Below are 27,333 nucleotides of genomic sequence, written 5' to 3' on the forward strand. Positions count from 1 at the left end.
CGTTTAAAAGGTGGGGGATCTTTAGGGAAACCCTGGAGTTTTTACGGGGCCAAACCCAAAAGGAGGGCCCCTTTAATCTTCCCCCCCGCATTTGGGGACTCGTCAACCCTTTGGGGCCCGGGGGGGGCTGGCTCCCAAAACCCCTACCCATTTACTTTTTTGGGGCCCTGCCCAATTTTCCCTTTCCCTTTCCTCATGCCCCATTCCCCAGAAAACCCGCCCTTTTCTCTGAACGGCTTAAATTTAATTTATTTCTTTTTTTTTTGAAATGTTTCCCTGGATTTTTTAAAAAGGGGTTTTCATTTTAAAATTTTTTGATTTTTTTTTTTTCAATTTTTAAGAGTTCAATTTACTGGAAATTTTCCCCTTTTGGAAACAGACGGGTTTTCCAGTTTTTTATCCAAAGTTTTCAACCCCCCCTTTTCCCCTGTAATAGCAGCTTTTTGTTTATTTGGGAATGCCAGTCTATCCCCTTTTTTCCTGATAAAGGGAATTTTAAAAATTTAAAAAAAATAAAGGATATTAAAGAAATTTGGTTTAATACAAAATTTTTGAAAAAGTTTAATAAAATCATATTTTGCATTTTTATATTTCACTGAAACAAAAATTTAAAAATTTTTTTTACACTACACAAAGTTTAAGTTTTCCCCTAGTATTTATAAGTCCCCAAAAAACAAACAACAAAAAAGCTCATTTAAGGTTTACATTGTATTTGGGTCAATTTTAAATTTTTAATCGAGATTCGTAATTTGGCCAATGACATTGTAAACCCCCAAAAAAATTTTTTTCCCGCCCTATTTTAATTTTTTTTTCCCTATTTAAAAAAAAAAGTTAAAAATATTTAAACAATCAATCCCTCATCTTCTTTAAATTTAAATTTGTTTAACACATTGATTTTTGCTTTGGGTTGAAAAACAAGGGCGAGTTTTTATTTTAAACAATACAATTTTAAGTTTAAGGGCTTTTAAAATTTTGGGCCCAAGGGAAACCTAAACAGGGCCCAACCCATGATCTCTGGTTTAGAAACAAACCCCACTCCTCTTATCAGTTTTTTTTATTTTAGACACAAAAAAACAAAAATGGTTTTTTATCAAATATAGTCCCTTTAAACCCCTGTTTTGTTACTTTATTCTCAAAAAAGCCTGCATTTTTTTTCTTTTTTGCGGGCGCCTCCCTTTTAAATTTTTTTAAAAAAATCTTTTCCCTTTACTTTTGTTTTTGAAGAAAAAAGAATCCCAGGTGAACTTTACCTTGGCCCCTTTTATCTTTAAAATATTTAATAAAAAATTAAAAAAAAATTTAAATTTTAAACTTTGATTAACAGGGAAAAATGAAAAATTTTTATTAATGTGAAATTTTTATTAAAAAGATAAATACAAGGGAAAAATATACCCTTTTTAAAAAATTTTTTTATAACGTTTAAGAACATGTGCCAGAAAAATAATTTTATAAAGTTTCATCAGTGGAAAATCAAAAACGTTACACCCTTAACTGAGTGATATCTTTCAATGTTTACTGTGAACTACGCTCTCCCTCCTGACAAAATCTGGCACTGATCAAATAATATATTAAGTGGGCCATATATATCAAAACTTTTGAAGACCTGAAAAAGTTAAATAATACCAAATTTCAAGCTACAAAGGAAACATAAAAACTTGGATGAATCATTCACTTGGTAACTCAACCATTTGTAGTTTTTCTTTCACCTCTACTGTGTGATACATTTGGCTCTGCCTGTGTCTGGTCGTCTTGTTCGAGGTCTTTCCCTCTGTCTGGTGTATCAAAATTTGCTGGGAGGAAAACTGAAAAAAAAAAAAGACTTATATATATACTGGTTGCACGGCATATCACTTAACGTTTCGCCCCAACCCAAATACAGTAGGGCAATGTGCTTTACTATTTTTTCTGTGGCTTCAAAAAAAAAAAAAAACAAAAAAAAAAAAAAAAAGGTGGGGGGGGGGAAAACCAAAAAAAAAAAAAAAAAAAAAGGGGGGGCCTTGGGAAATGGGGGGGGGGGGGGGGGGGAAAAAAAAAGTTTCTTAGTTCAATAAGACCCAAATAATTTTAGGCCCTGACAGATGGGCCCGAAAGTAAAGACTTTTTAATTTTTCCCCAAAGGGGAAATTCTTTTCCCCCCCATTTCCCTTTTAGGTAGTTAGAAATACCAACTTGGGGAAAAAAAACTTAATAAATAAATGTGACACCCTTGGGCTAGGTGGGAAAACAATAGCGTCGCTATCCTTGAATAGTAGTGATGTTCCGAATAGTTGAGTTAAAAAACTTTTGTAACTCACAAGTAATATTTTACACAATATAAAAAGATTTTGATATTTTATTTTTTTTTTTTTTTTTTTTTTTTTTTTTTCCCATCCTTAACTTAATATTTCATATATAATATTTAAAGAAGAAAACCATGAGTAAACCTCAAAGCTAGTTACATGTAAAGATTATGCAGGCCTGGCCTGGCTCATTACTGTTGGCAAACGCTATTTTTTCAAATTCCCAGCAGGTAAAGACCAGTGTTTTTTTTCTACTTGATTGGGTAGAGGCCTGCCTATTCATTTTTGGAACAATTATTGCTAAATTGCTAATTTGGGAAAAAATGCTAGGGTAGTTAAGATTTTTGGGAAACTGCATGAATTTATAAAAAATTTAAATTGGGAAGAGGCCTTTTATAGGCATCTGTTATATAAGGAGGAAAATCACTGGGAAAGACATGTATAAATTAAACTTATTACACACAAGGGTTGACAGTTCGCCGTCTTTTTAGAGTACTCATCCCCAAAACCCCCAATTTTAAACCAAAAACATTTTTTTCAAGTGCCAAAATATTTAGATGGGCCTTCAAACTTTGGGAAATCGGGGTAAAAAATTTCTCAATGTCTTTTTAAGCCCCCCAAATCAGGGCATTTAATTGGTTAAAAAACATTTAATTTTTTCAAAGAAATTTTTGCAAAACAAAAAAAAAAATTTACTTTAACTTTAAAAATTAATGTTTAAAAACCATTATTTGTGACCTACAAAACATAGAAGGAAAAGTGGGCAAAAAATTCAGTAAATACAAAAGTTGGGGTTTTTTTTCATTTAAAGGTTTTTAATTTTCTTTCCCCGTTAGATTTTTAAATAAAAACATTTAAATTTTCCAATATAGTTTTAAAGTGACAAAAAATAAGGTTTTAAAAACCAAGGAACAGGCCCCAACAAAGGGGAGTGGAAATACCTGGATCCGGGGGCCCCCGACCCCTATCCGGGGGTTTTTCCCAACACGTTTATGAACTTTAAATAGCCGGATTAAAGGGGAAACCTTTGGGCGAAAATTAGGGGGAAATGATTTTCCCTTAGGGAAAAAAAGGAGAAGTTTAAAAATTTTGGGGGAAGGGCATCAAAATTTGAGTTATACTTGGATTTTTTTTTTAATTTTATTCACAAAAAAATACATGTACACCTTTTTATGACATCATATAAATTTTACATGTAATGGGATGAAAAAAAAAACAAAATTTTATTTTTAAAATCGCCGATGATAATTTAAAGAAGATTAGTTTCTCAATGCCCCTTTCGAAAACTTCCCCCCCTGACGTAGGGGGAACCCCCTAGTAGTAAAGCGGATTCCGCCCTTTGAAATAGAGTTGAAATTGCTTTTTAGGGGGGACCTTTAACGGGAAAATTTGGGGCGAAATATTTAAATGAGCAATGTGGAATCCGCCTATCAGACGGAAACCTCCTTTAGCCTCATTAAAATTCGCTTAAAGTCTGGCTATGGTCAGCGGATCCGCCTACCTTAAAGGCAAATTCCGCTACCTAGGCGATTCCGCCTACCTTAGCGATCCGCCTACTAAGCGGATTCCGCAGGAAAAATCTAGGCGGAAAAAATTCCGCCTTGTAACAAATAAAAAAATTTAATTGTCATGTAATAAGGGTATAATATTTTAATAAACTAATATATAAAAATTAATTTATTCATTTCAAATAATATTTCTAGATCTTAACAAACATTATTCTATTGCACAAATACAAAAATAAATAAATGTCTACCAAGCTGAGAAATATAAAACAAAAATTTATTTAAGATAACTGTTTGTTTTTTTCCAAATAAGTATCCATGTTGTAATATGATAAATCAGTCCTTTTCAGAGCAGTCTTTCAAATGGGTTCCCCTGTGGGAAACCCCAAATACCAACAATTTTAAAACCGTGACCCCAAATGAAAAATTTTGTATAAAAAAATTATTTTTGTTTTTTTCAAAAAGATTGGTTTTAAATTAAACAGTAATTAAAAAAAATCAAAAATTTTAAAGCACAGGGAAAGTAAAATTTTTTTTTAGGGAATTTGTAAAAATTTTTATTTTTGGGAACTTTCCAGTTAATAAATTTTGAATTTTTAAAATTTTTTTTCAAGCTCAAAGTTTTAAATTTTTTTAAATATTTTCATAAATTAAAGTTAACAAATGTAAAAATCTATATTAGCAAGCAAAATTTTTTATAAAATTTTTTTATAAAAAATCATTGAAAAATTATTTGCATTCTACTGGTTAAATGACTGCTACATCAGAATTGATCATGAATCTTTATTAGAACTTTTGCTTTAAATTGACAACTGTTGAATTTAACTAGTGAAAGTAATACATGCATTTAAGTATTTTACAAACCTTTAAGATAAATAATATTGTAATTAAGTAAGTAAATCTTTAATATACAAAAAATTAAATCTATACAATCATTTTGTTTAAATGGAAATAATATACTACATTGAAAGTTGTTTAACTAAGATTGAAAATTGTTCAAATCAATGATTATTATTTATTTCATTATTTTTATCAGTTATCTAACCTTATTGAATAACAAAACTAACCATCAATTATTTCTGTTATCAACTCAATTTTCTTCTTCTTCATCATCATTATAATTTGAAACTTCTATGGTACCTGTGGGCATTGTAGTTTTCCTGTAAAAAAAAAAAAAATCACTACTGAATACATATATTATATTAAATTGAGTAATCAAAATGCTTTTCTGATAGTAAAAAAGTTTCAAGTACTCAGTTAATATAAACCCATAATTTACTGAAATATCCCAAGAATGTAAATGTTTATTAATGAAAAATCATGACCAGGAATGAAATTTATTGGTAAAAAGGGCGCAGATTTGAAAATTCCCACTCAATAACACTAAGTGAAAAAGATTTAAACACCAGCTCATATGTAAATTTATGAAGAAAAACTAAAATAAAAAGTGTAAATCATTTACAAGGTAATTTGAAAAGACTGGTTGTATGAAAATAGTGTAAATAACTTACCATTATTCCATTGAACTTAGTAAAATTTCCATTTCCATCTGAATGAAGAACTCATTTTAATGTCCCATTATAATTATTAAAGTTCACATTTTTTAAGTTGTTTCATCTAAATGGCACTTAAGTCACATGTTTAACTCTACTCCTAATGTTATAAGCACTGAGGTCCAAATGAACTTCCTGAGTAATATTGAATTTTCTGAGATCAGATCCTGATACCGAGACTTGTTCAGGATATTAGATTACATGTTGTAAACCCCACTTATCTCACACTTTCCTTTATATTAGATAGGTGAGTTTACACTGGGCTATTATGTAAACAGCAGGGAGAAAGTAATTAGTTGCACTTGACCAACCACTCACTCTGACCAGTTACAAATGTTATGGCATGCTACAGTATGTGTAACAACAGTCTACAATTAATACTCATCATGGGAGACCATGATTATGCTATCAATAACTATTGCACAAGATAGTTAATGTTTAATTAAAAGAAGGGATATACTGAATGTGCAAATGAATTAAAAATTAGACATAAATAAAACAAATTAACAAGTGATTGAAAGAAAAAAAAAACAATTAGTCATTATAGACAATATATAAGGTTGACATTATATTTGATTGTAATTGTTCACAGTTGTTAAGAAATGTAAATTTTGTGTAACTTTCATAATAATTATTTAAAATACTGACTTTATCTTAGTGTAATTGTGTTGAAAACTTTTATTAAAAATTTGTATGATTTCCTCTCTCATTTTGATTTTGGGTGATTTTCTTTTTTTTACTGTCACATCATGCAGATGCCACATTGTGGTGTTCTCTAATTTTTGACATGGCATTAATTAATAATTTTGAGAAAGTAACAAGATTTGAATAACAGTAATTAAAAAATTTGATAAAGTTATAAGAATCTTAAAAACAGAATGTATTAGACAGGCAGATAAAAACTAATTGCAAGAAATGTTATCATTTTAATCCCATTATATTATATAAATGCTTATTAGTTGAGTGAAATGATTTTTATAAAACATTTTAAAGTTTTTTGTGCTTAAAAAATATTCACTACTTTTTATTTCCCAGACTGCTTTAATCACCAGAATTTTCTAAGTCCAAATTTTCAAAGAAGCTTCGCAAGCTAATGTGACAAAAATTGTTCTTGTAAGCTTAGTGCGCAAGTTAAAGAATTCTGTATGAAATTTAACTGGCAAGCTTACAGCAAGCAATAAATAGCCAATGTAAGCTTGCATCAAGCTTACCGCAAGCTTTTCTTTTGGTTTGGGAGGGTGGTCACAATCGACACAAAATGGTGTCAAATAAGACAAGTTTCAGTGATAAGAATTAAATACTGTTATTCAACTGACACACATTTTAATACTCAAAAGCTAATACTAACAGTCACTGTAAAAATCAGGCCTACCATTAAACAATAATGGAAATACTTATGTAAAAATAATGATTAAATCATTAGAATATGTAAATATACATAATTATGTTATTTTTTGTTTGACAGTGTGTACTAATATTCAAAATATGATGAAGTCAGAAATTCCGCTTTAAATAGAGTTTGGCCGCATAACACACAAGGTTTCCTTGAATGACTAAGTCGAAGTTTACGCCTAAGAAAATAAGACTAAGTTGAATTTTTCGCCTAAGACTTTACATTTATCCTTTCTGCCTAAGCTCTAGGCGGAATCTGTTTGAGAATTTAGGCGGAAATTTCAGAAACTTAGGCGGACTTTGCTAGAAATTCCATGTCCGCCTTAACCTAGCAGGAAAATGTGGATTTTCTCAATATTTTAGATGGAATCCGCCTTATATAAGGCGGATTCCGTCTTACTTTTTCGTACGGGTAAGTTTATTTAAGCATTTGATTTACATCAACACAACATTTTTTAATTTTTTTTTTTAGGTTCAACTGTTTCTGACTCTAACTTTTAAATGCAATTTATTAAGAAGAAAAGTTCTTTAATTCATAACAATTATCCAAATTCTATCAATTTACATCAGTTTTAATGATGAATATTACTATCATAAGTGTAATGGTGATAACAAACGTATATGGGATATATTGTAAATCAAACAGGACATATATGGGAACTAGTAAATCAAACAGGACATATAGTGGAACTAGTAAATCAAAAAGGACATATAGGGGAACTAGTAAATCAAACAGGACATATAGGGGAAATTGTAAATCAAACAAAATGTTTAGGGAATACTGTAAATACAGGGGATATTGTAAATAAGACACAAATATACCTTTGAGGTAACTTAATTATCAATTAGCTTGCTTTTTCATGTTTTTATCATCTGCTGCATTCATATCAGGGTCTTTCACAGCTTTAATTTACCATAATTATAATCAATGCGCTATTTTTAGCGATGTCGATTTCCAAGTGTGAATTCCAAATGTCGCTATGGCCGCGCTTCAGCACGTGTGCTAATTACGTCAGATTACACAATTAAATCTGCCTCCAGGCAGTATTATCGAGTGGAGGAATATACATGTCAGACATTTCATAGAGATTTTAGGGCGACTAGAATTTTGCTTTTCAGATCATATAGGGCGAAGTGAAAATATTTATGGCGAAGTTTTCGCCTGACTTCGCCCTGAACACAGTCCCTGAATTAAACAGTTAAAGAATTCTGCTGTAGATTTTTTACCTTCTTGTGGAGTGCTGCTTAAATTGTCAGACCCTTAGTCTGTTTAACTTGATGTGAATGGTTTGACCCATTTTCACTGACTTTCAACAATTGGAAAATATATTGCCTATACAAAATTATCGATACCATACAACAACTTTATTCCTCTCAAGACATACACAATATATACATGACAACTTGATGTAAATAATACAATACAGTAGATATAAATATCTTGATGTTTCTTTGACAAGTCCAAACTGTTTGACTTATTGTCCCAATGAAACAGGAATTTTATTTTGTTCCATATCACAGGGTGAGAAAAATGTGCAGCCTGACCGGAACTCGAACCCAGAATCCTCAGAATACCATACTGCAGCTCTATTGACTGAGCCATCCGACCCCTTACACATCCTCTCCCCTAAATGGTCAGGGCTTTTTTTCACAGGTTGGGGAAGCAGCCCTGTCCTCAATTTTGGAGGAAAATTACACGGTATATTTGCAAAAAGGAGAAGAAAAACTTGATGTAAATTCAATTTTTGGGGAAAACTGCATGATTTTAAAGAATTTTTCTTTGGGGAAGCAGCCCTTTACCGGCCCCTGGTATAGAAGGAAAAAAAGCCCTGATGGTGAACAGTTCTGAACAGTGAAATACTCCCCGCTACATTGAAATTCGTCCTCAAATTTCTCAGTTTTACAGAGCAATGCTAATTAAACTCGAGCTACCCAGTCACGGTCCACAGTGTTGGTCACCAAATGTCACAGGATGAGAAAAAATGCAGCCTGACCAGGACTTGAACTGGCAATCTCTTGGATTAGACCCCTATATATATTTCAGAAGTAAAACCTGTATATAATACACTAAATAAAACGGAATGAACCTTATATATACTCCTGGTTTAGACCCCGGGGTCTATCCCTTGAACCCAGGACCCTTGGAAAACCATACCCGTGCTCTACTTACTGAGCTATCTGGCTGCTTACACATTCTCTCACCTAAACAGTGAACACTTCTGAACCTTACATCTACAGTTACTTCACTTCTCTGTGTACAACATTACTTGTGATTTTTTTCCCAAAGCTTTTAGGGTCTGTCAAATAATTTGTAACATACCTCTGTGTATTTCTCTTCATCCAGAACATTGACTTTCTTTTTCTCTGGTCCAAGACTTCCTTTTGGCTTGGCTACCACCAATGCCTTGCTACAAACTTTAACTAAGTCCATTTTGTAAAAATTATTTCTCAAATAATGATGGACAAACGTACAGGAAATCTCCTAGTCATTGAAACGTTTGTTGATGTTTGATGCAAGCGTCTGGGAGATTTTACGGAATTTGGACTTGCAAGGTTCGTTGACATTTTTTAACATCCTAAAAGCTTGCCAGATTTTGGAATACACTTGAAATTATAAATTATTCTTACGCTTTCCAGTGGCTGTTTTCAATTATCAAAGGCGATTCACTGATAAAAGATATTTGTAAGGTCCCATTGGCTTAGTAATCGGACAAATATTTTCGGATATGTAAATATTAATCATAATTAAAATAAATAAAGGCTTCTTGAAATTGACACTATGTTTTAGACGGCAAAAAAATCATTTTATGCATAATTATGGTCTGCTTATCAATCGGTTTTTATTTGGTTTATTTACAATTTAATTTTTGTTTAATTGACATTATGCCGCCTGTCAATCAAGCTGGCAGGGGTCTAGTCCAACTACATGTAATTGTACTGCGCGACCAGATATTGTGCTATTTTCGTGTCTGGGCAATATCTCGCCTCTACGTACAACATAAGAAGTACCTTTTCTGTGTAGTCCTATAAATATGACGTCGCTTTGAGATATTTTTGCTTCTGGGCAAAGCAACGTCATATCGAAATTGCTCAAAAACCCATAGCATGTTCCGCCAGAAAATCGGGCGGAACGAAAAACAATGAAGACAGCGTGTATTTACATAATTTTTGACCTATTTATGAACAAAACTAAAAAATAAATACCTTTTGTCAAAATAATTAAACTGTCACATCCGAAAAATCATGATTAAATCCTCTAATGTATTTCAATTCCTTTTACAGCCGATAAACAAATGGCGGCCGTAAAGTGCGCGAAATCTGATTGGCTAATTCAAATGCAAGCGTTTAACTGAGTCAGAACAATCTAACGGAATTTTTTTTAACGAAATAATTGCCCATGCACCGTCAGTGTGTTCGAATATATTTTTCCGTTCAAAAATTTGGAATCAATCTGTAAAGCACCTTGCTTAACCAGTATGGCTGATAGACAAAAATAGATTGATGTTTATATTTTATTTTAAATTGATAAGTACATCGTTTGAAAGTTTTTGTGTATGATTGAGCATGAAATTGAAAGAAAATATGATAAGCTTTTGAATAAAGCTTGAAAGGCAAGACAATAGACATTTTTGGAATTTTTTATGATGCTATGCGTTTTTGAGCAATAACTATTAGACGTCAGGCTTGACCGACAAAAACTATAACAAGCCTGTAACGTCTAATATATTGGACTACTTTTCTGTGGTGAAATTTGCACCAGAACGAAAATATTTCAGAATCAAGCTTTGGGCACGTCAATATATTTTGACTAGCAGGGGTCTTACAGATAAGCCAGTAGGCGATCGTTATCAGTTTCACACTTAGATGTCTACCATTTTCCTTAGACAAGCTATTTGTATATGACAATGGTGCAGCAGTATTTATATTGAAATTATTTTCAGAGCAACAGATAAGGTGCGTATTTGCGTATTTACGCAATTAATTTTATAAAATACGCAATTGATTTTTTAAGAATGCGTATCAAAACCCATTAAAAAAAATAAAATACGCAATTGTCTTAAAAACCCGTGCGTATTGTCATTTTCATCACCGCAAAATTAATCTGTCGTACACTCGTAGTTTTGGACAAATTATATCGATATGTATGATATCCGAATATTCCCGAATCAATGCTTTAGCTAATCAACGGTCTCCGGTCTTCGACGGTCCCCGGTCTCCAAAGACAGACTAAGCATGAGACTGTCGATTTGTCTACTCAGGTTGACGGTCTTTACAGACCGACAGAGACCGTTGATTTTGCGAAGACCGTCAATAAGTAGGTGCCAGCTGTATCAATAGACGCTTTGAAAAGCAATATGGCGTCGAACAAAAGGGAAAATGATTTGAAACAAAACAGTTGCAAATAATCAAAAATCAGTCAGAAAACGAACTTGTTAAAAATATTATGAAATGTAACATAAGCATTTTATTTTTAAAAAAAAAAACAATTGTGAAAAGTTCTAGTAAATTGTTAATCCTATTTTCTTTTTAAAACAGTTAAGATATCTAAATTTAATTTTATTGATATTGAAACCATAAAATTCATATCTTCATAATTGAATACCCAATTGATCTTGAAATCATAGGGTATCGAGTTTTGGAATACCCAATTACATGGAGCCAATACCCAATTCCAAAGGAAATGATGGAGTAATACCCAATTCACTTTTAAAGCTTATTCTGTTGCTCTGTTATTTTGATTTTTTGTCAATTTAAAGCTATTAAAGGGGTATATCTAAATTACAAAATATCCTGACATATTGACAGATGGAGTCAGTTAGTTCATTTTACAAAGACAAAAATATCAGTAACTTTCTATATATTAAGATAATAAGTTATATAGCAGGTACGAAAGTTAAAACTGGCTATACCACATTGCAATAAACAAGGAAAAAATTTAAACAAATACTCTACTCCTTAATTCCTTCATTACAATTATGTCTATTCATAATCACATAATATATTATAAGGTCTCAGAATATCCAGATGATATGTCATTTTTTGTTCGTTTATAACATACAAGGCCGTCGTCTACGGTCCAGCCGGTTTAGTCCAAAATGCCTGGTCCTTAACGGGTAAAAAAACAACAACAAAAATTGAAATAAAATAAAATAAAAACATGGGTCACTGATTAGCAATTTGACACAATAACTGGCCCCTTATGCAAGCTATACAAACATGACGCTTAAACAGCTGGACACTGTTAATTGACCAGGTACATGTAGGGGTACTACGAAGTCAAGTGTGAAGTTATCTCAGTTGGCATAAATTGACATCGACATGGCCTCGGACAGTTTATATTATGTATATTATTCATTTTTATTGTGATGTATATGTTGTACATGTGATGAGACGAAAATAAACTATTTAAATTTGAATTCAATTGTATATTTAAAATATAACATCAAAATTCTTTAAATTCTAGTATTGCTATTCACATAACAAATAGTTTAAAATATCAAGATATCATGACATGTGACACAGTTCCATCAGAACCAAATCAACCAATATTATTTTGTTTCAAAAACGAACGACGGCAATGTGTTTTGGAAAAATTCTCATAATTGAGACAATGAGCTATTGATTATCAAACTTAAATCATTGTGAACACAATCTGCGTATGGAATCATTGTGAACACCATTTGGGTACTACTGTTCTTGAATGTAATTTTTCTTTATTTGTTTATTTATAATCATCAGATAAAATTGCAACTGACGAAATATAACAACACCAATTATTGTTTATTTTTCATTTTTGTCAATATTATTTATTCATATTACGTGTACAATTGTCCGTACGTTATGCGATGAGTAGTCATACTTACAACGCACAGATCTTTGTAAAAAATGACTGACATATGCCAAAATAACATGTTCTAGCAACAGACTGTAAACTGTGCCAAATACACGGGAAAACGCTTCAGAGAGCATCCTAGAATAAAAAATTTCCAGGGGCACATGCCCCGGTACACCCCCTAGAACCACTGAATTGGCCGCACGAATCATAAAATCGTGACGACGGGCCTGACATAGTGTCAATAAAATGCTGCAGTAGAAAAAAGTACTTGCAAATAAATTGAGAAAATATGCAATAAATAATTTAGGCAAAATTATCCTACCTAAATATTTCTATTAAAGCTCAATGAATTTAGATTAAATATTTAAATACATCTGCTTCAATAAAATCATATCTGATCACGGTTTTAATTTAAAGCCGAGGTCTGGTATATGCGAAACCTTATATTGAAGTGAATAATATTGCATTTTTATCAAGATAATATCTAATGTACAAATATACATATAATCTTATATCATACAACAAAGTTTACGCAAGGGCAATTTTCTCATTTAATTTTGACAATTTATGCACAAACTTAATGCATTACATACAAGTGATTTCACACATAAAACCCAAAAAACATTTGTAAATGTTTCTGTTTCATTGATTTGTAGGATTTATTTCATTTGTGAGTTTAAAATTTCTTAATGTTTGATATTTACTGATTATTTATATTTAAAGATTAAATGTTTAGTTTTTTTATGCCAACTTATGTAAACTGTATGTCTTTTGTTGTAGAAATGGTCAAAGGCATTTAAATGCCCAGATTTGCCAATCAAAATAAATAAAATGAAATGATATAATTTACTATTATATAGTTTCTTGCTACAACCCATTTTAACTATCTTTGAATTTGTAAAACTAAAATGATATTTTGTCAGTAACATCTTCCTTGAAGGTCAGCGAGCAATATAACAAGATCTTTGCCAAACGTTTTATCATACAATTAATGCGTGAATGCAGTTATTTGTTACTTTATTAAATATCATAAAACATTGAACTATTCAATTAAAACATTAAAATTTTATACATGTATATAGCAAATTATATAAGGTAAATTCATTAGTCACTTAAGTGGCATGACAGTATTGCGTAAATGTTGGTACCGTCTTTTGTCTAAGGTTCTGAATGACCGGGTCACATGAATCAGTGGGCGGACCAATCTCTTCTCTGGCATAATGTCAATTAATTATCATTTTAAAACATTTGATATTAAAGTCTATTAGTATAGCAGAAGACTGCATGTGTTCAATTATGTGTATGAAAATGTTTAAAAGCTGTGTTACATTTAATCATACAGGTTGTTGAATTTATTCCAGACATCGTCAACATGGAAACCAAAGATGTAGATGCAATATTTACATCAAAAACGGAGAAGACGTTCCAGTTTGACGAACAGCTGCCAAGTCTGCCTGTTCCCACATTACAACATACACTTGATAGATACCTTGACTCTGGTTAGCATTTTATGACACTAAATTGTGTCTTATTTAGTTCTAAATTATCTAACAAAATTTTAGGTGTTTAAATCAATTGATGTGAAAACAACTTAAAACATAAAAGTCTTGAGACTTTGAATAATTTGAACTGTTTAATGCAGCCATCTGATTCTGACATTATGTGATATATGTTTTTTGTAGCATATTTAAGCCTTGTCCAAAAGAAAAAAGGTTAATATTAAAAGGTTAATATTAGTAAATGTAGTTCAATGCTGTATTGGGGTTTTAGACTTGTATTTGTAGTCAGACAGTGTTTCTACTAGACCACTGGACCTTCTCGTTTACCATTAAACCTATGAACAGAGATCATGGAAAGGAGAGACCAAATATGGCCTTAAGGACAAGTGGTTTTTATTTAGAGGTTATGCTGTTCTATATAATCAATGACAGGTTGTCAAAAAGTGTTATCTACTTACAGGTTGATCTTTATTTAAAGGTGGTCTTTAACACCGGTTTTACTGTATTGTCAATAAAGTATCAGAACTAAACTGAATTGTACAATTTTGCTTTACTGGATGACTAGAAGCTTGTACCACAAATTCGCTAATTGTGAATTAATATTGAATCGAACCTTGAAAATTGAGGACATATTGGTGTCGTGATACTCAATTACAGCCCAGTGCCACAAATTGAATACATTGTTTTTATATCTCTTAGTTAAACCACATGTCAGTGATGATGAGTATAGGCAAACAGAATTCATTGTGCAACAGCTTTTGCTTCTGGTGTAAGGAAAGAGCTCCATACGGAAATCTGCCTTGATAAACGCCAGGACAGAGCAAAAACTGGGTAAGTTTACCTCTGTCAGTAATATTTGTAAATGTCATTTTATTTTAATAACAAACTCATTCAAATGCTGATGAGAACCCTGACTGTCTCGTAGACAATCCCCGCTTGAATATTTAATTCTGTTTCAAAAAATTGTAAGAGTGTTGCACTATTCTCTTAATGGGCAAAACATTACCTCAACACTTCTGTATTTAAGCTGTCCTTTCTTCTCTAATAAACAACAAATACGCGTTTCACAATCGTTCAGTTGGATTTTTTTGTTGCTTAAGTTCTGTTCTTAAAGTAAGTTAGATTTTCAAATTTGCCACATAGTTGCCATTGACTGGGTTTAATGCCACAGTCATCAGTTACTCAGGCTCTTCAGGAGGGAGTGCATTGAATAGAGAGAGAGGGGAATGTGCTATGTCTAACTTGCCTTTATTCAATTGTTGCTGGTGTGATTTCATAGATAATATTGAAATTTTGGGGGTTTGTTTCAAAGTCTGGGCTAGTGCATATAGGAGGGAAATATCATATAACTATTTCATTCATTATACTTGGTAAAAAATGTTATCTTAAAAAGATGAAGTAAAACTGTTAAAATGTGTACTTATATCTTTGATGTGATATAAGCTGGAATGTCCAGGGCTAGAGCAGGTGACCTGATATACCAACTGTTTATTTTTTGAGGGGCAGGGATCTCAAATCAAAGTCACAGTTTTTCAGCAACATTAGTTACTAGTGTGTAGAGCTGTGACTTTAAAATCACGTTTGTCATGATCATTTATATAGAAATCATTACATTTTGTAATTTATTTAACACAGAAGCTTGAAATTGTATCCAAGTATCAATAAGAAGGCTGAAACCTGACACTGGTTTGTAATATATATTCTTATCAAAAACATACATGATAATATAGAATTAATTCTGTTTTTTGTTGTGTTTTTTTTTTTCAAGAAGAAACATGATAAGTTACTTTGGACTCTTTATTGTTTGTAAAAATATACTTTCCAGTTCCTGTGACTATGACTGATAAATTTGCTTAGTGTCAACATTACTTTGTTCGTCGTTTTATGTGCTTATTAAAATTATTTTCCAGCTTTGCAAAAATGTCTGTCGGTTAGATTATGCTTCACCTGGATTACAGGCCTCACTATCCTGGCCCTATCGATCAAATTTTAGTGTCACTGCCCACTAATGTATCCATTATGGAAAATAGAATACGAAAACACAAGCTGCCAACAGGGCAGCCAATCGATGTGTCACCAAATCACGTTCAAATACCTGGAAAATATCTACGACTCGTAAGAAGTCCACTCTGTATACAACGCAAACTCTTTGAATGCAAAGCTGGTTATCAATAATAATCAATTTTTTTTACCTCTAGTGCACGTACACGGGGTTAAACTCAAATTAAAACTTATATAAGAAGTGAACCCTTTACTGCACTTAGGTGTGGAGACAATGACTTGCCCATGCTGCAAATATAAAAGTTAGGCCAGGTCAGTGCTCTCTTTGAATTTGATTTTTAAAGAAGCAGGCAAAATTTGCCAGCCAATTCGGTAAAAGGAGAGCACTGCCAGGCTGTTTTTTCTGTGCATTCTTATCCAGCTTGATACTGATAGCTGCTTTATTGCATCTACTTTATTATATCCCCCTTAGTAACAATGGATCTGTTTCCAGAATTCAAAGCTAAGCAAGTCCATTCTCCTAAATCTACAGCATTGAAAGTGTTATTTTTTCTCCGAGGGCATAAAAAATGTGGTTCATCCTTCATCATTGGCCCAACTTCATTTCTTAATTGTCTTCTTGAACTCAATTTACTCTGTAAATATTTCATCACTGAAAAGCGATATATCTTAATATTTGCTGAAAATATATGGTCCTGTAAATATATATTGTCCTCTGAGGTCCCTAAAAGCCAAAAAAAAAATAAAAAAATAAAAAAAAAACATTTAAAAATTTGAATTTCCTCACATAAGATTAACACAGTGTTTTAAAACAGAAATATATGTCAACCATTAATAAAAAAATAATACTCAGAAATAGGTCTAAAATTGAGAATGACCATTTTTCACAAAATTCCTTAGTCGGATTTAAGTTAAAAGCATTGAAAGGTTTTTCATTCTTGGAACCATTTTTTCACAAATTCAAAACTAATTATTCTGAAAAAGATGATCTGAATAAAATTATCTGTATAGTCCAGACCTAACATCAAATGGCAATGCTTTTCACCTCAAATTGCGGCTACCTAACGACATCTAAAAAACAAAATGATTTAAAATTCAATTCCCTGTGCATATTTCCCTGCATTTTTGCTTTGCCAAATTTAAATCGCGTCTCTTTATCTATTGTAAGGATTCTCAAATTTTATGTTTAAAGGCTTATTTGACCAAAGTGACAGAATGGACACATTCTTTCTACTCAGCTAAATGGTTAAAATGTTTTGCTAACGTTTATTGTTACTGTTATCCACTGTGCATGGCTTGGTTAATTTTGTTATGTTTATTTTACTCAATAAATCACTTTCATTGAATGGTAGGTTTATTCGAAAAAGGAAAGTAATATTCATGTACATTAGTAATTGGTTACGGCACTATGCTCAACGAAAAATAAGATATACCCGTGCAAATTCAAAAACGTGCTACACATTTCCACCTTATGCATACCTTGGCGCCATTTGATCAGCATATATCACAGCTTATTTCTGACAGGGAGGTAACTTCTGTATGACACAAGATTTTAAAGGTACTCATACATTGTAAGGAATGACAGTGTTACCCAATTCAAATGTAATGGCTGAAATTTTTTCTCTTCTTGACAATAAGCATCTTCAACAGAATTAAGACATAAACATAGTAACTTATTCTCAAAAAAGCAATTGTCTCATAACTATATCAATCTGGCACATCGACATTTTTCACTCTCTACTTTAAACCACATACCGCAGTGTTTCAAACCTTAAAACTTTTTATAATTCTCTTAAACCGGACTTGTCCCATCTTCAGTCTGAACAAACTATCATCATTTTAGGGAAAAGAAACTTAAATAATAGTGGAAACAGTAATAAGACCAGATAATAGTGTACAGTGTTGACCATCGAAATAGCCTAAGAGTGCATGACCACTGCATACAGCAGGAGCCACGTGCACGACCATGATAATATGCCAATAGGCGAGCCCAGTGCAGATCCCATGATAAAAGCCAAAAGGGAGTAGTTCCGCAGACAAAAATAATCAACAAGTAGTGCACGACCAACTCGACTAAGAGCCAAGTAGGGAGTAGTGCAGCATCACTGAATAATAGCCTATAGGCGACAGTGCAGACCAATCGACTATCATAGCCAACTAAGGGAGTAGCTCGCACGACGCATGATAATACGCCCAATCAGGCGAGCAGTGCAGCACCAATGATAAAGCCCATTACGCGAAGCAAGTGCAGATCATGAATAAAAGCCAATAGGGAGTAGTGCACGACCAAAAGTAATAACAAGTAGTGCCAGACCATCAGATAATAGTTCAATTAGGGAGCTACGTGCAGACCATGATAATAGCCCTATAGGCGAGTCAGTGCAGAACAAGTAACAGCCCAATGATGGAGCAGTCAGACCATGATAAGCCAATCAGGAGAGTGCAGCACCATCATAATCAGCCAATGAAGTACGTGAGCACCGACCATCGAAATAGCCAATCACGCGGCAAGCCACCTGCAGACCACTGATAAAGCCAAAAGGGAGTAGTGGCCAGACCATCAGAATAATAACTGAGTATGCAGACTCATGATCGGACTAGCCAGCAGTGCCACGAACTCAGACTGATCAGTGAACACTTGCTCGCACCATCGAAGCTGTCACTGCTAGAAAGCTAAGGGTTAAAATGTTAACATCAGGGTCTTCTCACTCTTAACGATATTTCTTTTTTCTCAAACCAGCCCATTTTTGAAAACCACTGAAAGAACTAGTGGTTATACATCGTATTAAAAATCGAAAATTTTCGAAAGTTCTTTATTTCATCAATAGTCTAGTTTCTGTGACTGTCATTGATTTAGTAATCTCTGTCTGTCAATTTTTCAGACTACTTTGAAACAGCGCAGTGGATAGGGGCTTGAGGTCACATACTCTATTTATATATACAAGCAACCTTAAATCAAGACCTCTCAGACGTCTTTAAAATACAGTATGACTCAGTATTAAAATACCCCAATAAAAAAACCAACAAAAACACCAAAATAAGCACATCTAAACATACAGTGTAACTTTTATTTTATTTTAAATTCAATATTCTCCATAGCATCTTATAATCAGCTAAACTACAGCCCTAGACTGGCATTAAAGCACATACGTAACTTTCAAGATGGTCGTGATTAACTGGTTTAAACTGTATCACCAGTTTTCTTTACTACTCATTGAAACATCATCATCGGCGTTACATTCTTGATTTTCATTTTCTTCTCTTAACAGCTGGAGAAATGGTGGCTAGATTATGCCTACACCGGACTTCAGACTACCTCTGGCCCCGTTGTGAACTTTGCGGGCCCGGGACCCTATACTCATCACTATCTATCCTCGTAAAGATGGAAACCCAGTTTTACGAAAGGGCTGGCCTTCTTTATATACCCCAATTCTAAAAACACTCCGGCATATGACATCCCAGAAAGTCAGGCCGATTTTCTCGTTCTGAACAACTACTCATGCTTTATGACCAACTATCTTAACAAAAAGGCCAAAAAAAAGTGGTCGTGTTTTCTGGTTACATGAAAAACACCTCGCAAATCCAGCTGCAAAACTTCATTTCTTATCTCGTACTCCGTAGAAACGATTTTGTTATCATACAAAAAAAAACAGCCTACCTTTATTATTCCCCGATTTTACCAGCTTGAAATGCCTTCATTTTTTTTGCTTGAAATTAAGAACGAACTGTTGCTAACATGCTCAAACAGCCTAAAGCGAGACAACGCAAGTAACTGGCATCTTGCACGAAGTGGTGTAAAAATCGTTGGACCTATTACATATTACCACAATTGTTATTTATTTCAAAGCTCACAGAAACCATCAATAATTGTTCTTTGCGCTGCTGAAATAATGCATTTTAGGTTTTAACCTACCTGAAATGGAATTGAGCTTGAGTCTCGTGTTCTGAAAAACAGACCAGCAAAAAACAGGTCACCAGTAAAATTTCAAAGGCTCTTCACCATTATCAGTCTAACCCTGTATCTAAAGACCACTCTCAACTACCAAGATCACCTCCTGTAAATAAACAGGCCTTCCACACTACCTTCATTGATTAAAATATAACATTATTATATAAACGCTCCAAAATAAAGACCACTTCCTCTACCTATACCGTCCACCTGCTTTGCGTATCTACTTTGGCGTGGCCATCTCGCGCGCAGTTTGACTGTAATACTTGCTTAGACTTTCCTTTTTGGAGAAATCTAATTTTAAACATACCTCCTCATACATGACAAGTTCAGTTAAAGTTAAGAATTCTTATAAAAAACTAAAATGTATTATTTTTTGGCCTATCTGTTGTAAAATTTTACCATGCATGTATTGTGCTGAATGCTTTGCTCTTGCTGACAGAACAAAGGCGGACAGCTTGTGTGTACCAATTTTGTGTCATGTCATCCTGTGTTAGCTATAGGCTGCGTTGCTTTTGTCAGAGTTTTTTTGTCTCAGAGCTGACTGAAAATTCATTTGTCTGCTTTGTTCTGTATTTACCTGTGATTCAAAGACCATTGGTTGGTTCAAAGTAATCTGGTTATAGCATAACATTGGTTCATAAAATACATTTTAGCCGGCTAAAAATCCCCTGCAATATGTAATAGGCCACCCAGCCAGCTGCCTTTGGTAAATTCTTTCATGGACCTTTCATATTCCTTCCTACTTCCGAAGTTCCGTATGATATAATAATCCAGAAGCTACTGTCCCTCTGTATATGGAATTAATTGATGTAATTACTGCTAGCTTATTGTTTGTCTAAAATGGTATCATGTAACAAAAATTTTTCGTAGTTTGTAAAGATATTTAGCTTTATGAAATTGTTTATGCGCAGTTCTACATATTATATACATTAAATATTAATGCTAAAGTATATATGCCTGTGATAGACCCAATGTAAGTATTGTACATAAAAAAGTATGTTTTCCATTTCAGAAGCAGTTTACAAATTCATGCCATTCCAGATGTACCTGTTTTGCCATTTTTAACATATTTAAATTTCTATACAATTTCAGCTGCACCAGATACCTGAATGTGGTTAAAAACATTACAAATTTATACCGTTTCATATGTGGCTGACATACCATTTTTGAACATAACAAATTTATTCAATTTTGGCTGCAGCATAAATTTCACTGTGGTTAAAATATTTACAATTTTATACCATTTCAGATGTACCAGATATACCAATTTTGAACATAGGAAATTTATGCCATTTCAGCTGGAGCAGATATTTTCAATTTATTTCTCATTTCAGCAGCTGTTGATATACATGTATCATTGGCATCGCCTAAGTGTGCATTTTATATCAGTAAAGTTCATTTAGTGCATTTGTAGGAAAACCTGAGTTTCCTTAACCTTGGTGGTTGTTGTTATACAATCAAAGGCTGGAAATTTCATCACTTTCTAACAAGTGAAGTCAATGGCATTATCAAAGCAATTGTGAATGACAACTTCTCTACTTGTGTCATTTCAGCTTGAGGCGTGGTGGAGAGATTATGCTTACCTAGATTTCCAATTACCAATCTGCCCATATGTTAATTTTGCTGGTCCCTGGACCATATTTACAATCACTTTTTACCTAAAGCCGATGGTGTTTTGATAGAAAGGGCGTCCCTTTTGACCCATTTGGGCCTCGGTTTTTGGCATCGTCTGAGAAAGTAATTTTTTATCAGTAGGAAAAAAAGGCTTCTTTTTTATTGTTTGCTAAAGATAGCAATACATTTTGCACTGTACTAGTACATGAGTTTTCTATTCTCTTGCTCTTTTATATCACTTGTTTTTTAGCTTTCAAATTGTAGTCTGTAAACTTCCCATCCCCCACTAATGGTCAAATGTACAAGAAGGCTTTTAGCCATAGATCAGTCATGGGAACATGATTTCAAGCATTTGCCTGAAGTTCAGGTTGTTTCTAATCCTTAAAGCTCACTTTTTCTATATAAAACCAATTGAAATAATACTAAATTCAGAGTTTACAGGTTTTCTGATATTTTTAACTTGCTTCCATCCATGCACTGTAAAAATGTAGAAAAAGCATTTTAGCCATAAATCAGTCATAGTAAACATAAAACTTGTGCAAGAAAGCTTTTGGCCATATAATACATTGTCAACAAATACAAGAAGCTTTTAAGCCATATATCAGTTAAACAGTAAACATTAAACATGTAAAGGAAAGCTTTTTGCAATATTACTGTCAGCATGTATAGGAACTCTTTGATTATAAATCAGTGACACACTGAACATAAAACATGGGCAAGAAAGCTTTTAGCCATAAATCACTTGGTGAACATGTTCAAGAACACTTTGGTAGTAAATATGTCACAAACTGGACATAAAAATGTGCAAGAAGATTGTAGCCATATAACACACTGTAAACATGCACAAGAACCTTTTAAGCCATAAATTGGTCACACACTTTACATAAAACATGTTCAAGAGAGTTTTTGGCCATAAATTACTATGTAAACATGAACAAGAAGATTTTTGTTAAGCCATAAATCAATCACATACTTCACATACAACATGTGCAAGAAAGCTTTTTGCCATATTTGACACTGTTAACATGTACTAGAACCTTTTAGCCATAAATTAGTCAGACACTGAACATAAATTGTGCCAAAAAGCTTTAAAAAAACAACAGGAGAAATAGATTGAAAATATAGTTTCATTTAGTGTTCAACATTTACAACTAAGAATATCCAAGGCTTGTTATGCCCCCACAAAGTGGGAGCATATGCGTTGCACTTGTCCGTCCGTCTGTCAGTCCGTCTGTACGTCTGTCAGTCCGTCCGTACGTCCCAAAATCTTGTGAACGCAACTCCTCTTAAACCGGATGGCAGATTTTGCTTAAACCTGCAGGGATGAACAACCTAAATGTGTAGATGATAGTAAAGGAAGGAATTTTTGCTGCGACCAAATTTAACAGAATTATGGCCCTTTGTTGATTTTTTCACTATATACTATGTAGAAATTTTGTGAACGCAACTCCTCTTAAACCAGATGACAGATTTTGCTTAAACTTCCAGGGATAAACAACCTTAATGTGTAGATGGTAGTTAAGGAAGGAATTTTTGCTGTGACCAAATTTAACAGAATTATGGCCCTTTGTTGATTTTTTCACTATATACATGATATACATGTTGTCAGTGGGGGCATCCGTGTCCTTTGGACACAGTTCTAGTTTTATATTCATATAATAATGCATAATTATTTTTCTTGCATTACTGTTGATGCAATTGTACCTTATTTCACTTTTTGCTATATTTACTCTTTAATTAATTAAAGGCACATTATGCCTCAGAAATGAATATATTTTTCCTTCTTTAGAAAGGGCAACTATGAGTTTTTTAATGCTTGAATAATTGTTTTAGAGCAAATTAAATGTTTAACAACTAAAGGCAGTAGCCCTGAATGTGCATAAAAAATTTTAATGTGCCATAAAGTTATAGCATCTCTGAGGCATGATGGGTCTTTAATTAAAGATTATGCCTGTAGTCTAAGAATAGTAATCCTGAAATTATATATCTGTATAATAGATTGCTAAAAAGAACAAAATTCACTTTTGAAATATCTTAAAATACAATTAATATAATAATTATAGTGATATAATTTTAAAGCTTAATCTGCATGCCTCCAGATAAGCCAAAATATTTCAAGAAGATCTAACTTGAGGACAATGTACTAAGATTTTAAGAAAAGTAAAAAGATTTAATATTCAAGTAATTATTGACATGTTATGTGCGATCAATGACTGAATTTGCAGTTTTTTTGGCCGGGTTGCACTGGTGCAAACCCGGGTTATAGTATGGTGAATGTCGGGCGGCGGGCGGGCGGGGAAAAACTTTCATAACATTTTTCTCAGCAACTACTTATCACAGCCTCTTGATATTTGGTATACAGCATCAACACATGGTCCCATACCGTGGGATTTGATTTCAGGTCTGTCGCTCAACAGTTTTAACAGTTTTCTCAGCAACTACTCATAACAGCCACTTAATATTTGGCATACAGCATTGACACGTGGTTCCATACTGTGAGATTCAATTTCAGGGCTGTCGCTCATCCACTTCCTGTTTATCGACTTAGTTAAATTTTCAGCATTAATGGTCAATGGTAGGAAATTTTCGTAACAGTTTTCTCAGCAACTACTGATCACAGCCTCTTGATATTTGGCATACAGCATCAACACATGGTTCCATACCATGGGATTTGATTTCAGGTTTGTCGCTCATCCACTTCCTGTTTATCGACTTAGTTAAATTTTCAACATTAATGGTCAATGGTAGGAAATTTTCGTAACAGTTTTCTCAGCAACTACTGATCACAGCCTCTTGATATTTGGCATACAGCATCAACACATTGTCCTATACCATGGGATTTGATTTCAGGTCTGTCGCTCATCCACTTCCTGTTTATCGACTTAGTTAAATTTTCAACATTAATGGTCAATGGTAGGAAATTTTCGTCACATTTCTCAGTAAGTACTTATCACAGCCTCTTGATATTTGGCATACAGCATTGACACATGGTCCCATACTGTGGGATTTGGTTTCAGGTCTGTCGCTCATCCACTTCCTGTTTAACAACTTAGTTAAATTTTCGACATTAATGGTCAGTGGTAGGAAATTTTCGTAACAGTTTTCTCAGCAACTACTGATCACAGCCTCTTGATATTTGGCATACAGCATTGACACAGGGTTGCATACGGTGGGATTAGATTTCAGGTCTGTCGCTCATCCTTTTCCTGTTTATCTACTTTAAGTTAAATTTCCGACATTAATGGACAATGGTAGGAGGAAATTTTTGTAACAGTTTTCGCAGCAACTACTTATCACAGCTTCTTGATATTTAGCATACAGCATTGCCTCATGGTCCCATTCTGTGGGATTCGATTTCAGGTCTGTCGCTCATCCACTTCCTATTTACCGACTTATTTAAATTTTTGACAATAATGGTCAATGGTAAACATTTTTTGTAACATCACAGCCTCATGATATTTGGTATACAAATGCAACCCGGCCTTTTCTGTCTTTGACCCATTTTTAACCAGGTTTTCAATTTTGAAAATCCTGGTTATTAGATTGGGGTATGGCGGGCGGATGGGCGGATGGGCGGATGGGCAGATGGGCGGATGGGCGGATGGGCGGATGGGCGGGCGTCAAACGAAATTGTGTCCGCTCTGTAACTCTTCAACCCTTTGAAGAATTTTGATGAAACTTCAGACAAATGTTTACCACATCAAGATGACGTGCAGAACGCATGTTCCGCATGGCTGGCTCCAAGGTCAAGGTCACAGTGACATTAACATTGAAAATCGTGTCCGCTCTGTAACTCTTCAACCCTTTGAAGAATTTTGATGAAACTTCAGACAAATGTTTACCACATCAAGATGACGTGCAGAACGCATGTTCCGCATGGCTGGCTCAAAGGTCAAGGTCACAGTGACATTAACATTGAAAATCGGCGGGCGTCAAACGAAATTGTGTCCGCTCTGTAACTCTTCAACCCTTTGAAGAATTTTGATGAAACTTCAGACAAATGTTTACCACATCAAGATGACGTGCAGAACGCATGTTCCGCATGGCTGGCTCCAAGGTCAAGGTCACAGTGACATTAACATTGAAAATCCTGTCCGCTCTGTAACTCTTCAACCCTTTGAAGAATTTTGATGAAACTTCAGACAAATGTTTACCACATCAAGATGACGTGCAGAACGCATGTTCCGCATGGCTGGCTCCAAGGTCAAGGTCACAGTGACATTAACATTGAAAATCCTGTCCGCTCTGTAACTCTTCAACCCTTTGAAGAATTTTGATGAAACTTCAGACAAATGTTTACCACATCAAGATGACGTGCAGAACGCATGTTCCGCATGGCTGGTTCTAAGGTCAAGGTCACAGTGACATTAACATTGAAAATCCTGTTTACATGATTTTAACTTGATTTGGCAGTCAAAGGTCATATCATCTTTGAAGGTAATTTAAAAAAGATATGATATATTATTTCATGTCTACTTTGTAACTTGTTTTTCATTATACAGAATTATCAATATAATTATAGTGAACAAATTCTTCTGTGCTGAACTCGTCCTACATTTCTCAACGGATTTTGTTCAAACTTTCACAGAAGCTTTGTCATCAAGCACCCTGGCACATATTGTCGGGGTTTTGTGATTGGATAGTTTTTGACCTAATTATGGCCCTTTGTTTTTTTCCTTATACATAATATTATAGTGAACACTTCTTCAGTGGCAATTCCTCCTACATTATTCATGTTTTACATTGCACATAGTTACATTGTTTGTTGCTTGTATTTGTATTTCAAATACAACATATTTATCTACAATGGTGATAATTGAAAACCTGGTTTCATGGCATTGCCATGTTTCTTGTTTGCTATTTCTACTGTGTAAATTACGTTTTTATTAACATAAATATATACGCTTAAAATCTGCAGGCATGATCTTTAATATTTAATTTTTTCACTTCTGTTTCATTTTGCTGGTTACTTCTTGTTGTACTAACATTTATGTTTGCTATATATGGTTTTAATTTCTTGTTGTTAAAAGTATATATTTTGAAATTATTCTATGTATTTTACGTCATTAATATGTAAAGAAATTTTTTTTAAAATGTATTGTTTGTGTATTTTGAAAAAAAGCGTAAGGATTTAACTTATAACAAAAATTTAACAATTGAATTTTAAATGTCAACCATATTGTATCATAATTGTGAACCAGTTTCTTTGTGGTGGATAAATGTATTCTTAAAGGAATTGTTTTTGCAAATTTAATGAAATTTAAAAAAATGAGGAAAAATATCTAATCGTACGTTATTTTAAGTATTTTTAAAGAGAATTTCTAAGTTTTCATAAAAAGGTATTTAAGTTCACTTCTATTCAGATAATGAGGAAATATTTTAATATTTTGTTTAATTTTTCGTTAATCTATTAGAGAACAAATTAGACCAGATAAGGACAGTAAAGGTAACAGGCTTTCAATGAACCAGTTCAGACGTCTTTTCAACACATGTAGAATCCCGGCACCACAAAGGGACCATCTCAAAACCTACTTTCAAACTGGTAAGTTTTCAAGGGGTCATCTCAAAGCCTACTTTCTTAAAGATTTAACTCACTACAGTGTTGCAGCAGTACCTCTAGACACTTGCAGAAATCATGATCACAAAGTAGAAAAATACCCCTTTTTTTCACCTATTCTTATATTTTTTATTCATGGTCATAT

At 33.4% G+C, this 27,333-nt stretch overlaps 1 pseudogene; it reads left to right on the top strand.

Annotated features, from left to right (window-relative positions):
* The first annotated feature begins 9,069 nt into the window (after positions 1–9,069).
* Positions 9,070–27,333, top strand: part of LOC132724204 (peroxisomal carnitine O-octanoyltransferase-like) — a 40,044-nt pseudogene continuing 21,780 nt past the window's right edge.

The sequence above is a fragment of the Ruditapes philippinarum genome, unplaced genomic scaffold (assembly GCF_026571515.1).
Source record: "Ruditapes philippinarum isolate M1 unplaced genomic scaffold, ASM2657151v2 ctg6519_1_1_1_1, whole genome shotgun sequence".
Taxonomy (NCBI): domain Eukaryota; kingdom Metazoa; phylum Mollusca; class Bivalvia; order Venerida; family Veneridae; genus Ruditapes; species Ruditapes philippinarum.